Source organism: Trachypithecus francoisi, unplaced genomic scaffold, assembly GCF_009764315.1.
Source record: "Trachypithecus francoisi isolate TF-2019V2 unplaced genomic scaffold, Tfra_2.0 Lachesis_group4, whole genome shotgun sequence".
NCBI lineage: Eukaryota > Metazoa > Chordata > Mammalia > Primates > Cercopithecidae > Trachypithecus > Trachypithecus francoisi.
Window position 1 is genome coordinate 135,095,426 of NW_022681469.1, and position 17,665 is coordinate 135,113,090.

At 38.2% G+C, this 17,665-nt stretch overlaps 1 protein-coding gene across 3 annotated transcripts in view; it reads left to right on the forward strand.

Moving 5' to 3' along the window:
* Window positions 1-17,665, forward strand: part of SUGCT (succinyl-CoA:glutarate-CoA transferase) — a 738,264-nt gene that overhangs the window by 669,341 nt on the left and 51,258 nt on the right. The gene's annotated exons all lie outside the window — the stretch shown is intronic.

Below are 17,665 nucleotides of genomic sequence, written 5' to 3' on the forward strand. Positions count from 1 at the left end.
GAAGATTTTTTCAGGATAGTTAATCCCCACCATATTTCCATAAATAGAAGTTTCACGTTCTTTTTAAAACTTAAGAAAAATAACTTCATTTTTCAATTTTTATTTCATTCCACAGACATTTTGAGCAATCAAATAATGCAAGAATTTATGGGAATTTTAATAAACATCTCTTCTAATGTGCTAATATATTTCTGGCGAGTAAACATACACCTAGAATAGCACTTCCCAAAGTAAATGTTCCATGGAACACTAATTGTAGTTACATGGTGAAATAAGCTTGAGAAACACTGGGTTAAGCAAACTTACAGATTTCCTTCTTGAAGAAATTGCGTGATGTATAATACACCAGTAGGCTCAAGCATCTTTGAGAATAGGATAACTTATACCCCTGTCTTCCCAGAGGTGCACTGGAAGAAAGCTGGCTTAGACATAAAAATGACTTCCCCAAAGCCATAGGGGTAGTTAGCAGAGAGCCAAGACTAGAACCCAGTTCTCCTCATACTCCCTTTCTCTTTATTACCACAGTGAAACATTTTGTAAATAGCTACTTGCAAAACTATTTCCAGTAGGACCCCATCCTCAAATTGAAATGTGTTTAAAGCCCATCTTCTTTCACTAAATAAATTAAAGTTGGCTTCTCTCCTAAAAGCAGTTAAATAGGAATGTTCCAGAAGTTCTTCAAGAAAAATAAAATCTTAAGTAGAAAAGCAGGGGTTCCACATCTTGAACTGAAGTCAAAAAGTGATGCTTTCGTGGGGCTTCAACCCACGTCGACACAGAGATATAATAATCCTGTCTGATTGTTAAGAGGGTTTGTATTCTCTTGAAAATCATAATTTTTAGTTGGCAAGGCGCAAACTCCCAAGAACAAGTTGTGACAGAAAACTTTAAAAAAAAAACTACATTTGGATTTCAACCAGCAGAATGTGCATAGTTTCTGACTGTTAGTGTATTCTTCCCCCTATTACGGAAAATGGACTATGGGAAGTTGGGAAGGTGAAGTGCAATGTTATTTACATTTTTGAGCCAAAACATTAAGAAGTAAAATGGTCAAACATGCTGAGTGAATGCAGCGTATGAAAATAAATAGGAACATTTTGAATATGTGATCTTTTACTTGAAATAATATAAATGAAAAGGGTTCTGTGGAGGTACTTTCTTGACCTCTTTTAAATGTTTCTTTTTCTTTCTTTCTTTTTAAACACTCTCAGTTGTTTATAATAACCCATTTGGATCCTAGACTTCAAAGTTCTTTCCTTTCAGAATTTCCTTTTCTCTGTTTGTCTGTGTACAACAAATACCTTTCAGGAAAACAAAACAAAACAAAACAAAACCAAAAAAAGGCAGTGTGTTGCGCCCACTAAATAGTCAGTAAAAGATGTCTAATAGCATCTAGAAGTAGGAAAGGAGATGAGTATTGGATTGTGGATCTGAGTGTTGGTGTCCCGTTTAGTCATCAGTCCGTGAAAACAAGTGATTATATGCAAAAGTATTCAAAAGGGATGAGAACACTGATATGGTAAGGAGAGAACTTCCGACTGTAAGCTAGAGAGTGACCTGGACATTTCTGAGAAGGTGGTTTGAAGGATGGCAACTTGGTAGACTTCGTACTAACAAGAAGCATATTAGAGAATTGACAATGATGAGGAAAAGGAGAAAGAAGAGAAGTAGGAGAAATATTGAGCTTTTATTCTGTTACGTACCAGGTTAAGCACTGACCATATCCGATTGTATTATCACATCGGTACCTTGAAAGCTAGGAGGCAGTTTCCATCGTCATTCCTGTTTTATAAGTGAGGCTTAGAGAGCTAAAGTAACTTGTTTGAGATTTTATATCATACATAGCAGACCTAGCAGACCAGAGATTTGAACCCAATTTTTTCTGATACCACACCCTGGTCTTCATCAGTAAGCTGTATTGCCTTCTATATTAAGTGTGGCTACAGGTTGCATCTTTTTTTTGTCTTAGATATCGTGGAGAAAAGATTTGACTTTATGCTATGAATCTAGACCAATGAAAGTTTGGAGCCAACTGATAGCGCCAGAAGTTTGGCCCTGAGGCAGTGCCCAAAAGAGAGGATGACAATGAGTGAAGGTCAGCCAGAGATGAGACAAGGCAGCTCCTTGAGGAGAAGCCAGGCACAACCTGAAAGCTGAATGTCAAAAGAGCAAGGCAGGTTAAGGCCAGGGTTGACTGGGATATGAACAAAGTATAAAGTGGGTCAGGGCAATTCTGACAAAGGATTTTCTAGTGGTCATGACCAAGTTTCCTCAGTCTACAGCATGCATTGCATACTGAGGGGCTCAGTAAGTCTTGGGATAAATTTGTATTTGTTCAATAGGATAGAGAAAAGATGAGATAATGCAAAGTTTCATTCCATGAATATTAAACTGACCTTCAGTATCAGTATTTAACTTAAAGTACACAGCATTTCATAGTTATAGCAATAGCTCCAAGTAGAAATACCTGCCTTATCTTCTCACAAAAACTGCATATTGGGATGTCCTTATAAAACAGATTTTTTAATTTAGAAAACATGATCACTCTCTTTATAAGTCATTTCAATTTCTTAAGACCTCTGAAACTACACTGTTGTTCTATTCTCTGAAGTCCATTCCTCCTGTTGTATTCACCGTCTGGATTATTGGTCCCATTAGTCACGGTAGTTGGAAACGACAGTCATCCTAGGCTGCTTCTGCTCTTATTCCCCACATCCATCTAGTCAACAGAACTCTCAGTTCCATGTCATATATCTCTCTTAGATTTATCTCTTCCTCTCCATTCCTACATTTTCCATCCCATGTACCTTACAGGCCAATGGGCTTTCTCATGTCCAACCTTTGGGCCAGCCACTGATTCTCAGCCCACTTTATTGTTATCAAACTTACAGGGTCCCATGATGAAAAGCATGGACCCCCAAATAAATGGTGGGCTACTTTGCTTAGAAGAGGTGATGCAAGTTGTAGGTACTTTTAGGATTTAGGGCTTCATAGTATTAGGTACATACTCTGCATGCCCTTTGCTTATAGGTCAGAATTCATATTCTATAGCCTGGAATACAAGGACTTTTTTACCAGGACCCCATACACCTTCCCTGCCTGTCTTGCCCTATGGCCAAACTCGTGCTGTATTGATTAGTCACTCAGATATATTGGCAGCTTTATACAGTTGCATGACCTATGTTATTTCCTGTGCTTGAAATGTGCATCCCCTTATATAATGCCCAGCAGGAGATCTCCAATCCCTCCTTTAGAATTTCAGCAACTCTGATTGAATCCTCAACCACACACAGATTCTCCAACCTGCCTTACTCTTCTGCATATGTGCATTTCCTAGCATTTATCAAACTGTATTGCAGTAATAATTTGATATTATGTCTTTTCCCTCTCCAGTGATCTTCTTGACTATAGACTCATATTTATCTTTTATCCTCAGCCCCTTGCAAAAACTTGGTTCAATAAATGCACTTGTTGAATAAATGATTGTGCTAAGATTGATTGATTATGACAAAAGAATAACTCCAGCTCCTTTGATACAAATTCTGTTGGTTCTATGGTGCACTCCTTTTTGTGAGATTCTTTGAGAACTGTACAGATGAATAATTTTTAAGAGGGAAAATATGTGTTTTGAATTGCTGAGGTAGAACATCAATATATTGAGAAATTTTTGTAGGAATTTTTTTTTGTTGACAGTAGTGAAAGAAAAAGTCAGAAGCTTTAGTCAAAATAAGTGAATTTTAATTCATTTTAGCAAATAATATGAGTAATATTTCAAAGCACCTTGGTGTCTTAGGTTTAAATAAATTTTGCTTTCTTTATTGCCATAAGGTTCAAGTACCACCACTTATTTTCTCTGTTTCCTTTATGCTTTGTGCATGCTACTTAACTTTCTGAGCATTATAATCCCTACTGTAAGTGCAGGAAATGATAACTACCTCTCAGAACTATCATAAGAATCCAAGGAGGCAAAATACTTAAGTTACTGAAATAGTAGCTGACTTAGCACTTAATAGTACATTTTTTTCTTTCTTTTTTATATTTTTAAAAATCATTTTTGTTAGATGGACTGTACCCCAAAGTGTTAGGTTCACAAATGCATTATAACTTGTCATTTCTCATTACAAGCTAAACTACCCCAGCGCCATTGCAAATCCCTGCAGATTTTTACTTTAGGAAGATTGCTATAGACTTAATGGGTGAATCACTTTGTTCTGCTGGATGGTAGCCCATAACCACCTTGAACAAAGGAACTCTTAGGAGACAGGATGGACTCTGGGCCCAAACACATTTCCAATCAGATCAAGAATGCCCTGAAAGGCCACCAGAGCTACCTCTTCCATGAAGAGAGCCTGGAGCTGATGCCTCCATTTTGTGCACCAGGAGGCTCTTCAGTTCCCTAGAATTGGTGCTTTTATTTATCCAAACACTCAAACCAGACTTTCTTTTTCTTTTTTAACTAGTATCAAGGTTATTGGGGAATTTTGATAGCTTTCATGTAGTATATTTTGCTTGGGAATAGCATACTCCTTTTGAAAGCTTCTAAAGAGGGCATATAAAAATATCCTGTGCATTTTGTGTGAAAGACTGACAAAAGTATGTTTTCCCAAAGAAAGTTACCCAAACAACCAGAAGAAAAGTGAGGCAGAGTAAAGGGATAGACAAGGGTTGGTTGATGGTTGACATGTGAAATGCTTTACCATTCATAAAATATTTAGGTTATTTGAGCTAAGGAGGAAATTGCTAGGGATTAGGTTTATAGCACTTGACCATGTCTCAGAAGTGCTACTCTGTAGAACTTGTCAAAGAGGAAAAAAGAAAAAGAAAAGAAAGCAATCCCATTAGGCAACCTGGACTTTGCATCCTGTCATTTATTAAATTTGTCAGTTGAGGCAGTTAGGATTATGGCAGTAGATTTATTAATTTTTCAGAAAACCTGGCATGGAAAAGCCTTATCCTTGGCACTAGCCTGGAAAACGCAGAGAAGAAAGTTTGTGAAACAAGCAGAATGCTGAATACCTGCAGTGAAAAAGTCATTACTATAGCAAACATGTCCCAGATGAAGCCAGGTAACAGATTTTGGAAGGGCTAGATTCCTGAAAAACAGCGAGATTGTATTCAGAATCTTTTTGTAGAAAGGAAAATCCTTTCTTAGCACAAGGGCTATGGTGGCTGCACTCACTGTGGGCCTGGAAAATGACATTGTGCTCCAAGCAGACATTTGTTTTCATTTCTGACATTCAAAAGTCATTGTCATCAATGTCTAAAGATTTATTCTTGCGTATCCAGCCACAAAGCAGGACTTACCCCTTTCCCTTTACATAACAATGGGGGCTGCAGCACTCCAAGGTCATCTTGCTGCTGCTCCTTGCCTTGGATGATGGGTGTGGCCTTGTTTGAGAGTGGCTGTAGTCTGAGGCAGGAGTGGGGAGCAGGGTGGGGATGTTGTATTCATGACTTTTTTTTTTTTTTGAGACAATGTTTCACTCTTGTCGCCCAGGCTAGAGTGCAGTGGCGCAATCTCAACTCACTGCAACCTCCGCCTCCTGGGTTCAAGTGATTCTCATGCCTCAGCCTCTCGAGTAGCTGGGATTACAGGCACCCATCATCACACCTGGCTAATTTTTTTTGCATTTTTTGGTAGAGACAGGGTTTCACCATGTTGGCCAGGCTGGTCTCAAACTCCTGACCTCAGGTCATCCACCTGCCTCGGCCTCCCAAAGTGCTGGGATTACAGGCGTGAGCCACTGCGCCCGGCCCTCATGGCCTTTTAAGGTCTTTGTTATTCATTCTGGATACCACGGAAAGAAAGTTCCCATTATTTTCTGCTACTGCTTACTGTAGACTCAAGTTGCTTTGTTTCTTTGTTTTCTACCCAGGAAAGTGTACAGGGCATACAGAAGGTTCTATATTATATACAGAAGTTGAAGCTATAGTCTTCTTGATTTAATAATAATAATCATAAAGTGTTTACTATGCTTCAGGCATTATTTTAAACACTTTACACATATTAATTAACTTAATCACACAATTTGTATCCTCGCTCTATGAGGTAGTTGCTATTATTACTGCCATTTCAGAGATATGTAAACTGAGACAGACACAGTTAAGTGTCTTGGCTGAGGTCACAGAGCCAGGAAGTGCCACTGCCAGGGTTTGTGTTCCCAGGCACATCCTGACACTGATCTCAAGCAATCATGCCATGGTGGCAGACATTGTGTTTAATGTGAACCAGATCAACTTGTTCACACAGAGCAATAGTTCCATTGTGAGTACTAATAGGTAGAAAGATGAAGATTCCTGCCAGCAAGTGGATCGATAGTGAAAGTGTGTGAACGCTCTCCAGGATAGAGTGAAAGGCATAAAGACCTTCGTTACTTCTACTTCAGCATACACATGAGTCATCCGGGGCATTTAACTTTTCCCCCACCTGCAGAAATCTCTGATTCAGCAAGGTCTTAGTGGGATTTGGAAGCTACATTTACGTAAGCAATCTCAAACAATTCAGAACATCTTATGGGGGTGGTCTGAGATGTATTTTGTTAGAGACGTGTGCCTTATTCTCACAGGCTTGGGTTATTTCAAAGAGGATAGAGAGAAAATTCTATCCTAACATCTTCCCAACCAGGATCTTGTGGATGTGTCTTGGTAAGAAACTTTGCAGTACTCAAAGTACTTCATCTTCAGGGGTAGATTTTACCTGGACAATGAAGAAGAGGTTTAGAGAAACTGGCAATAGTGAGCCAGTCTACAATCTTAACCATAAAAATGAAGACTGACTTTTTTCACAGGAGGATGCCCTTTCTTCTGGGAGGTACAGCAGATGGCAGTGTGTATTTTCTAGAAATAAGTTCAGGGTTGAAATCTTGTGGGACATTTCAGATTGATTTGAACTCATATTTATATACCTTGGACATAGGAATGGGGGAAAAATAACAACCCTAAAGATGTTATGTAATATATGGTTTATCACATGTGCTCAGGCCCTCTGGGTCGGGATGTATACATCTAAAAATGCCCTTATAAGTGCATTGGATGAGGATCTGACCCCGTAGACCAGCTTATATGGCTGTTGTGAACGAGAAAAAAATCTGCATCTAGTCCTATATCTCTTCTAGCAAATGTTAAGTGTGGCCACCGAGAAACCCAATCATTAACAATGAAAGAAAACAAAAACTATTTCCTATGACGTGGATTTAAAGAACAGACTCTTTTTTTTTCTTGAATGGAAACAGTGACTTGAAATGGAGTAAAATTAAGCTAAATAAGAGGAAACAGTGAAATTTTGTAGACTATGGAATAGTCTCACTGGGAATGTTATGGAAGCCTCATCACTTAGTCATTACAAACTAGACCAGACAAATGACTTGAAGATATGTTGCAAGAAACAGGGTCATAGGGAATGGATGAATGAACTTTTTTTCTATCCCCCATGGACATTTCCCCAGTGGTGTCAGCACTCAGAGACACACATACACACACACACACCCCACACACACACCACACACACACACACACACACACACACACACAGTCACCTTCAAGTTGTCTTCTTTCTGACTTTGCAATGTGATCATCACCAAAATAGCATTTAAAAACCTCCAAAGCCTCTTTCTATTGCTGGGTCTATATTTACTGTGTATTCAGGTCCCCTGTCTCGTTCATTATGGATAAGGTTTTCTGTTAAGATTATAAAAGCCTGACTTCCACTTCATCATCTTTAAAGCCTTGTAAACACCTTCCCCAGCAAAGCCTAGTGATTGTGAGTAGTGAGAGGTAGAACAGAAACCTGATGGAGATTGAAGAGGACAATCCAAATCTGTTCAAATGGTGGTTTACAGAAGCTGTTCACTTCAGCAGGCTCATTTAACATACACAATCTAAAGACCACTGAGCCTTCCTTCCATCCCTTGAGTCACACTTGCTTTCTATAGATAGCTGGTAGAAATCACAATATTGAAAAGCCAGTTACTTGCATATTTGGAGCTAAAAGTGGGTATCTGAAGTGTGACCATCCCCAGTGTTTCTTATTCTATAGAGTGTAGCCTGCACCAGAAAATATATAAGTGACCAGATTTTATTCACTGTTTGTTCCATTTTCTATTACTAGCTACAATAAGAAATTTGAATGAAATTTAAAGATTACCATGGCTATCCATTTAAACACACTATTTTTGATTCCCAGATTATAGGAAATTAGCAATTGGTTGCATGTTTCTTTAAAAAAGCTGTTTACCTATTCCAAGTAGTTGATGATAATGGAAAATAATAACACCAATTTTTATCAACCATAATTTTATTTGGAAGACAAGTCTTTTCTATCATACTTCATTCCTTTTCTTCTTCTTGCTCATGGGCAAGATAAAACTAAATTTACCCTCTTGTCTTATGCAATGTAATGATAAAATAAAATAAAATACTAATAATAGTAATAATGAAAAGTAGCAACCTTTTATAGAGTCCTCACAGGTATGTCAGGCCTTACACCAAGTCCTTCATGAATATTGTTCCATTTTATGTTCACAACAGCTCTCTAAGTAAAATATTCTTACCTTACTGATGGGCAGCTTGATCTTTGAGAGGTTCAACTGTGCCTAAAATCATGTGAGTATGTGGCAGAGCGAGATTCAAGCCTATTTTTTCTGACTCCAAAGCCTGTGCCTTTAATTACCTGCCATGAGCCTCAAATTCCTTAAGTCTTAAGAAAATTATTGTATTTCCTATGCCCTCCCTTCCCTCTTATTGCATCTTCTTATTCCACCCTCATGAAAGAAACAAGAGTTCACCACCCAAAATAATATTTTTCAGCCATTAAAAATAATAGATACAACTACTAATAATTTTACCAGTGATTAAAATGATCACAAAAGTAATATGATCATGCAACTAGACACAAATTCTTTGAGCAACCTAAAGAAATCAAAAATTAAATTTAAATTTCTTTAGGGTTCCTAAAGAAAATCAGATAATTCAAAACCATTTCCAGCACATTTGTGCTGTTGCATTTGTTTTTTCAAATGCTAGTTTTATTGAAGACTGTTAAACATATTGTTACAGTCTACAGTGGGAAGGACAGTGTGTTGATTACATTACTTTTGGAAGAGGAGGAAAAGATTTATATTACTTTTCTACCTGGTCATCTGGAAAGATCAACTTCAAAACCCGAGAAAATTCACTTTCCACACGAAAAGCAGTCCATGGTAGTATGTTGACTAAATGGAGCATGGGGTTTTGAGATGATAGTATTTTATTATTTTTTGTTGCAAAGGGACTAATCATAATCATCTAGGAATTGATTATCGCCTTACAAAGAAAAGTGTGTGTAAACTTCTTCCTGCCTTCCGAAAGCTTACAAGTTTTGGCAACATTGTACATACTGTGCAGAAATATAACATTGGGCATAAAACTAAGAAAAGAAATGCTTACCAAAGATTTAAATCAGTGCTTACTTGAGCAATACAGCATTGGTCTAGTTCTTTATTTTTCCCTCTTGAAGTATAATAGAATGCAAGTTTTATGAGGGCAGATACTTGGGACTTGTTAACGAATTGCAGTCTCTCTAACACTTGGAAAAGTACCTAACACATAAAAGATGCTTAATAAACGTATCTTAGATAATATGAGCTTTAAGAGGAGGAATCATGGGATGCCACACCTCATCCTGCATCTATTTATTTCTATAAGTTGAAGTAGTGAGGTCCTCTACCTTTGTCTTTGTAAGAATATCACTGTCCAGGCCATTACCCTTCTCAGAAAAAAAAAAAAAAAAAAAAATTCTTTCAGTGCAATCAGCATTTGTGGATGATTCGAAGATGGAATATCTTAAGTGAAAGCATCTGTTGGAAAACGTGATAAGGTACTCAGAGACAAAGTCGTTGTCATTTATATGTTCTGAATAATGCCTAGCTTCCCGTGGGTAAACACTGAGACCTAAATTGCCATAATAAAAGATCAGTGCCATTGCCATTAAAATGCACTGTGTTTCTACTATCTTGAGTGCAGAAAAAGAAAAAATGTTGGCACAATAGGACTGATTCTGCACCCATGTGAAATAATTTAATTCTGTTAATAATGCTAGAAATGTTAAGAAAACATTTGGGGGAGGGAAAGGCAGAATATGGGGACGTGTAAAACCAGCCTTGTTTCATCTGAACTCCAGGATCCATTTGTTTTCCATTGTTTACTGTACTTATTCTGGATCTGTTTTCACTTTTATTTGTGGTCAGCTTCGAAATGTCTACACGAAAGCACACTTCAGAAGTAAAATGACTGTCTTTTTACAGTATGACTTTAGACAGTTGGACAGTTTTAGGATGCACTGGTTCCTGGATCAGTTTTTGGGCTGCTTAAGGCATGCTAGTTAATACACTGCAAAGAGAAAAGGCATTGTCTCTAAAGGCACATGAATCCAACCTCTGAGCTGGGTTCTGGGTGTATGCCATGCCCTTTGAACCTCATGCATAGCACCTCAGCCAAATTCTGCCCACCCTCAGAAGCTGAGCTTTATGCATACCATCCCAGCCAAATTCTGCCCCCCAGAAGTTCTCATGCAATTTTCATTGACTATAGTAGGACTCATCTGGGTGTGTCCAAGGGCAGAATCTGGCTGTCTACATGTAACATACTGTTTGGGTTGGGGCATGAAGCCAAAAAACATTGTTTACTATTTATGTGGGTCTTCACCAATTTCTGGACTCTAAAAGAGATGAACTCACTGCTTCTGAATAATTCATTCATCAAAGCAGACATGAAAAATTTTGTTCCTTGAGTTTAGTTAGAAAGCAAAGCATTTGCTGTTTCACTGTCTGGAAGCCAAAATATGTTTGGGGCTCTCTACTTCAACCCAAGCTGACATTCCCAAGCTGACAGCATCTTAAAGCAAGATGACTTGCTTTCTTGCAAAGAGGCATATATGCAAGCAATAGTGGCCATGAGGGTATGACAAAGACATTGAGATTGCCTTGAACCTCCCTCAAGGTTTCCTACAAATTTCACATTCCTGTAAAACACTTGGGGAAGAATCACTTTGGTATCATTGAGACATAAATCCAGTCTAGGGAACTGTTAATGTTTCTACTGTCAGGAATCAATATTTCTTCTGCGCAGTTGACTTAATAGCAGTTGTCATTTGTTTTATGTCTTTGTGAAAGGAGCACATATTCCTTTGGGGGTCCTTTTTAATATAAAGATGTTAGTGCTTTGCTTTTGAACATATTAAATGGTTCCATGTGTATTAACAAACTATCATAGTAGCATAGAATAGGGTGTTGCTCTGACTTGGACTAAAATCATTCGTTTGTGTGTATGTGGAGTGCCATCTATGGCGCCTTAGAGATGAATACCAGAAATATGAAACAGTGAGGAGGAAAGGTTCCTGGAAATAGTGCGTGCATCTTGGAAAGCCACTTGGGGAATCTGCTGAGAAGGGGTGACTAGATATACTTCCAAATCCTCAAATATCAAGCATCCAAGTGAAAACCATTAAGTTTAATGAGTTACTCTGTTTGCAAAAGAAAACTGAAAGCTTATAGAAATTTCAAATTTACAAGTACCTAGGGCTAGATATTCTGTAGTAAGTTCCTGCTTTTAAAAAGGGGCAATGTCTAAACTCTGTATTGTTGGTAGAGTTTTGTTCTCAAAGGTTCCCCGGGTGGTCCTGAATAGCCCATTTCAGGGTTTTATCAAACCCTGACACGGGCAAGACTTACAGATGTTCGGTCCTAAATCCACCATGCTTTAAATCTCTTTTATCTTGTCCATATTTCTATGAATGTTGAGAGTAAAATCCTCATTAGGAATTTTTTTAACATTGAGATTCAAGACAGCCTTAGCCTTCCCTTCTCAACCATTATCATTGTAATCTTCCCTGTCAACCTGATTTTCCTCTCTTTGCTTATCTTTCTCACTTTTTTCCCGACATTTTTATAACATTAGAGGAATTATAGTGGTTCTGAATGATCTTGTTGTCTTATACCCATCCTTGGTTTTCCTTTCTTCCCCCTTTTATTTGTTTTGTTAGGAAAAACATCATCATGAATATTGATTCTGAAATCAGGTTCTAATTTCCACATATTTGTATTCAGAGTGACTCTACCACTCAACCAAGTTTCTTTAACTGGTCCTTCACAATATATTCAAGGTGATAGAATATATTAAAATTAATAATGTTGGTACAAATGCTGGGATTAGAACCCTGGAATGAACAAATGGGGTCAGTTGAGGTAGAGGCTGGGGGTTTCACCCAGCCTCTACCCAGCTGCCCTGAGGATGAGGGAATCTGTATCGCAGAGGATGCAACGTGGTCTCCATGCAACTCCATGTGCACAGCACTTGGCAGTCCCTGGCTTCAACTCCTTATATATGTTTCCATAGCTATAAAATTAAAATAATGTTTTAGAGCAAGAAGCACACTACCCACCTTCTAAAGTTGTAAGATTGAGTGAGTTCGTATGTGTAAAGCACTTAGCACAATGTCCATTACTCAAAAGATGGTAATTGGTAATGGTAGTAGTAGCAGTAGCAGTTGGAGTAGCTTTATTTCTTTACAGTCTCACAAGTTAGAATAATTGACAAGTTATAGTCCAATGTTATTTACATTTTCAGAGAACATTTATTTTTTTTTTATTTTATTTTGAGTTCCGGGGTGCATGTGCAGGATGTGCAGGTTTGTTACATAGGTAAACAGGTGCCATGGTGGTTTGTAACACCTGTCAGATTATCATGCTTAATGTTCTAGAACAAGAAATTTTGACGTGAGGTCTCACAGGATGAAACTGCAATAAACTAAGACAAGTGAGAAGAGGAATGGGTAGAGAAGAGGTTTCCACAGCAGGTAGAGTCTGGAGGCAATTACTGAGTTTCGCAGCCGAAACAGGTGAAGTGTCCAAGGCCTAGGCTACACAAATAAAACAGTCCAAAAGCTGAGATTTAGGAAAGGATTATGGACCTTGACAAAGCATCTACAGGAAGAAGCTGGACAACCAGATAGAGGCTCAGAACCATGATGAGGCTAACTTGGGGGTTTGAATTATGATGGAAGGGCTATCTGACCACATTGGACATGTCCCGTGGTGTATTAGTTAGGATTCTCTAGAGGCACAGAACTAAGAGGATAGATGTATATATAAAGGGGAGTTTATTAAGGAGTATTGACTCACACGGTCACAAGGTGAGGTCCCACAATAGGCCATCTGCAAACTGAGGGGCAAGGAAGCCCGTCCGAATCTCAAAGCTGAAGAAGTTGGCGTCCAATGTTTTAGAGCAAGAAGCACAGAAGAAAGATGTAGGCCAGAAGACTAAACCAGTCTAGCCTTTTTGTGTTCTTCTGCCTGCTTTTATTCTGACCTCACTTCTGTGTCTACCCAGATTGAGGGTGGGTGGGTCTGCCTTTCCCAATCTGCTGACTCAAATATTAATCTCCTTTGGCAACACCCACATAGACACACCCAGGAACAATACTTTGCATCATTCAGTCCAATCAAGTTGACAATATTAACTATCACACATGGCTACTCCACCCTTACCCTGTTTGTCAATATGGAAAGCACAGGAGCAGGTGAGGGCAGCCAAGAGACTTGGCAGTGAATTCCAGGCCTGAGAAAGCTGCTTAATTTCAAGGTTAACCTGAAGGACTCTGCCCTTGAGACTGGCCCCTGGCCTCACCTGAAGACAGAGGCCATCAGACATCCCAGCAGCAGAAACCTGTGCAGTCTGAATAAATGGGAATAGTCTTCTGGAAAATGAAGAAGGCTTGGATTTGCAAGAACTGTATTCAGCCAAGGCTGGATTATCTGCAAAGAGGTATCCATATGCTTGGGCACTGTCTCCTCCCTCACTGCCCAACTGGTCTACTTCCAGCCATGCTCCCTGGGGACATTGCCTCCATTCCCCAAGACTTACTCTTCTGCAGTTTCACAAAGCCCAGTTGGTTTAAATTCTTTGTCCTTCCATTGTCCAAACCTAATAAGGAAGTCAGTCAGCTGTGGGTTGGGATAAGGAGCTGGTTGGTGGTAAGGAAGAACATTCCTCCAAGGGCCTTTTGATCTTTAAGAGGCAATAAGTTGCCCCATTCCCACTTTTATACAAAAATATCTCTTGTGTGTGTCATTCAAACAGATTGTTTTCCTTCCCATGAATGTAATTGTTGTCTCTTGGAGATTTTATGAGAAACAGAATTCAGACCATTCCAAAGTTAGGCAGAAGAGGAAAGCATATGACTTTATCTTGCTCACTTCCCAGACTTGTCTCTTTTACTTGTTGATATTTGTCTCCAGGAGTCATATATTTCAATGACAAGGCAAAATGCCCCCAAACAATTCATGCCAGATCCTAATTCTGTACCTAACCAACTGTGGACCTTGTTCAAGACATTTTATACCGTTGGACCTCAGTTTTCTCATCTGGAAACTTGGGAAGTTGTACTGAATAAGATAAATTTGGCAGGCAGTGTGTTCTTGCTATCAAAAACATGGATTTTGCAAATTAACCTACCTGATTTTCAAACCTAGTTCTGTTGTTTGCAAAGATGATGCAGCAGAGCCTCAGTTTTCTCTTATAAACAAGGTTGTTATGAGGATTACATAAAATAATTCTTGTGAAGTGCTTAATACTACCTGAATATTGTAAGTGCTAAGTCAACTTTAGCTCATATTTAGTGTTTCCATCTATGATTTTTCCTTCTGAAGTAAACTTTACAGTACCTGTTATTCTTTACCATATATACCAATGATATTTTCTGTTAGTGTGGGCAAATCAAAATGGGCAATGATAACACTATATTTTATTCTATATATACAAGTGTGTGTGTGTGTGTGTGTGTGTGCTCTCTCTCTTTCTCTCTCTTTCACACACACACATACACACACCCAAAAAAGTAACTTATTTTTCTACCATCAGCAGAATCTAGAATTAACTTAAAGAGGTTATGTTAACCTAGTATGGTTAAAGAAGTACCATACTAGGTTTTGGTTCCTCAAACGCTTTCACAAATCCTTCCTTTTGCATCAATGGCTTGTGAAGATAGGAGGTCAATGTTTTTTTCAACTTGTATTTTAGATTCAGGGGGTATTGTGCAGGTTTGTTATCTGGGTATATTGTGTGATGCTGAGGTTTGGGATATGAATGATCCCATCAACCAGGTACTGAGTATAGTACTCAACAGTTAGTTTTTCAGCCCTTGTCAACCTCCCTACCCTCTCTAGTAGCCCCCAGTTTCTATTGTTGCCATATGTTCCCAAGTACCCAATGTTGGGCTCCCACTTATTTATATATGAAAACATACAGTATTTGGTTTTTTTGTCCTGACATTAATTTGCCTAGCATAATAGCCTCCAGCTGCATCTATGTTGCTGCAAAGTATATGATTTCATTCTTTTTTAGTCTATGTAGATTCCATGGTGTATATATACCACATTTTCTTGATCTAGTCCATCTTTGATGGGTGCCTAGGTTGATTCCATGACTTTGCTATTCTGAATAGTTCTGTGATGAACATATGAGCGCATCTGTCTTTTCAGTAGAATGACTTCTTTTCTTTTCTTTTTTTTTTTCTTTGAGACAGGGTCTGGTTTGGTCACCCAGGCTGCAGATAGCACAGTCATGGCTCACTGTAACCTCAACCTCCCAGACCCAAGCAATCCTCCTGCCTCAGCCTCCCAAGTAGATTTATTTTCTTTTGGATATATATCTAGTAATGGGATTGCTAGGTCAAATGGAAACTCTGGTTTTAGGTCTTTGAGAAATCTCCAAACTACTTTCCACAGTGGCTGAACCCTAATTTACATTCCCACCAACAATGTATGAATGTTCCTTCTTCTCTGCAGCCTCACCAGCATCTGTTGTTTTTTGACTCTAGTAATAGCCATTCTGACTGGTGTGAGATGGTATCTTATTGTGGTTTTGATTTGCCTTTCACTGATGATTAGCGACGTGGAGCATTTTTTCATATGTTTGCTGGCCACTTGTATGTCTTCAACAGATGTGTCTGTTGCTGTCTTTTGCCCATTTTTTAATTGGATCATTTGTTTTTTACTTGGTCAAATGTTTATGTTCCTTATAGATTCTAGGTATTAGACCTTTGCTGGTTGCGTAGTATGTTAATATTTTCTCCCATTCCATAGGTCATCTGTTTATTCTGTTGATATTTCTTTTGCTGTGCAAAAGCTCTTATTTTAATTAGGTCCCACTTTTCAATTTTTGTTTGTGTTGCAATTGCTTTTGATGACTTAGTTATAAATTATTTCCCAAATGCAATGTCTAGAATGGCATTTCCTGTTTTCTTCTAGGATTCTTTTAGTATGAGGTCTTACATTTAAATCTTTAATCCATCTTGAGTTACTTTTTGTATATCGTGAAAGGTAGGGTTCCAGTTTCATTCTTGTGCATATGAGGAGCCAGCTGTCCCAGTTCCAGGTATTGAATAGGGAATCCTTTCCCCATTGCTTATTTTAGTTAACTTTGAGGAAGATCTGATGGCTATAGGCATGCAACTTTATTTCTGGTTCTGTATTCTGTTCCATTGTTCTATATTTCTGTTTTTGTACCAATACCATGATGTTTTTGTCAGTTACTATAGCCTTATAATATAGTTTGAAGTCAGGTAATGTGATGCCTCCAGCTTTGTTCTTTTTGCTTGGCTTGCTTTGGCTATTTGGGCTCTTTTTTGGTTCCATATGAACTTTATAATAGTTTTATCTTCTCTTCTGTGAAAAATGATGTTGATAGTTTGATAGGAATGGCACTGAATATGTAGATTGCTTTGGGCTCTATGGGCATTTAAACGATACTGATTCTTACAATCCATGAGAATGGAATATTTTTTCATTTATTTGTTTAATGTATGATTTCTTTTAGCACGGTTTTATAGTTCTTGTAGAGCTCTTTTTTGTCCTTGGTTAGATATACTCTTAGGTATTTTATTTGTGTGTGGTGGTTTTTGTAAATGGGATTATGTTCTTGATTTGGCTCTCATCTTGAATATTATTGGTGTAGAGAAATGCTGCTGATTTTTGTACATGGATTTTGTGTCCTGAAACTTTAGTGAACTTGTTTGTCAGTTTCAGGAGCCTGTGATGGAGTTTTTTGGGTTTTCTAGGTGTAGAATCATATCATCCTTAAAGAGAGATAGTTTGACTTCTTTTCTTATTTGGATATATTTTATTTCTTTGTTTAGCCTGATTGCTTTGGCTAGTATTTCCAGTGCTGTATTGAATAGGGGTGGTGAGAGTGGACATCCTTGTCTTGTTCCAGTTCTCGAGGGGAATGCTTCCAGTTTTTGCTTATTCAGTATGATGTTGGCTGTGGGTTTGTCATAGACGGCTATGACTATTTTGAGGTATGTTCATTCAATGCCAAGTTTCTTGAGGGTTTTTGTCATGAAGGGCTATTGGATTTTATTGAAAGCTTTTTACATGTCTATGGAGATCATATGGTTTTTGGTTTTGATTTTATGTTTATGTTTATGTGGTGAAGCACATTTATTGATTTGTGTATGTTGAGTCAATCTTGCATCCTAGCAGTGATCTTGGATCTTTCTCCAAGTCTTTACTTGGAGACTATGGGTGTGTAAGGTAGCCTTATGTGTAAGATAGGTCTCTTGATGACAACAGATGAATGGGTATTATTTATCCAACTTGCCACTATTTGCCTTTTAAGTGAAGCATTTAGACCA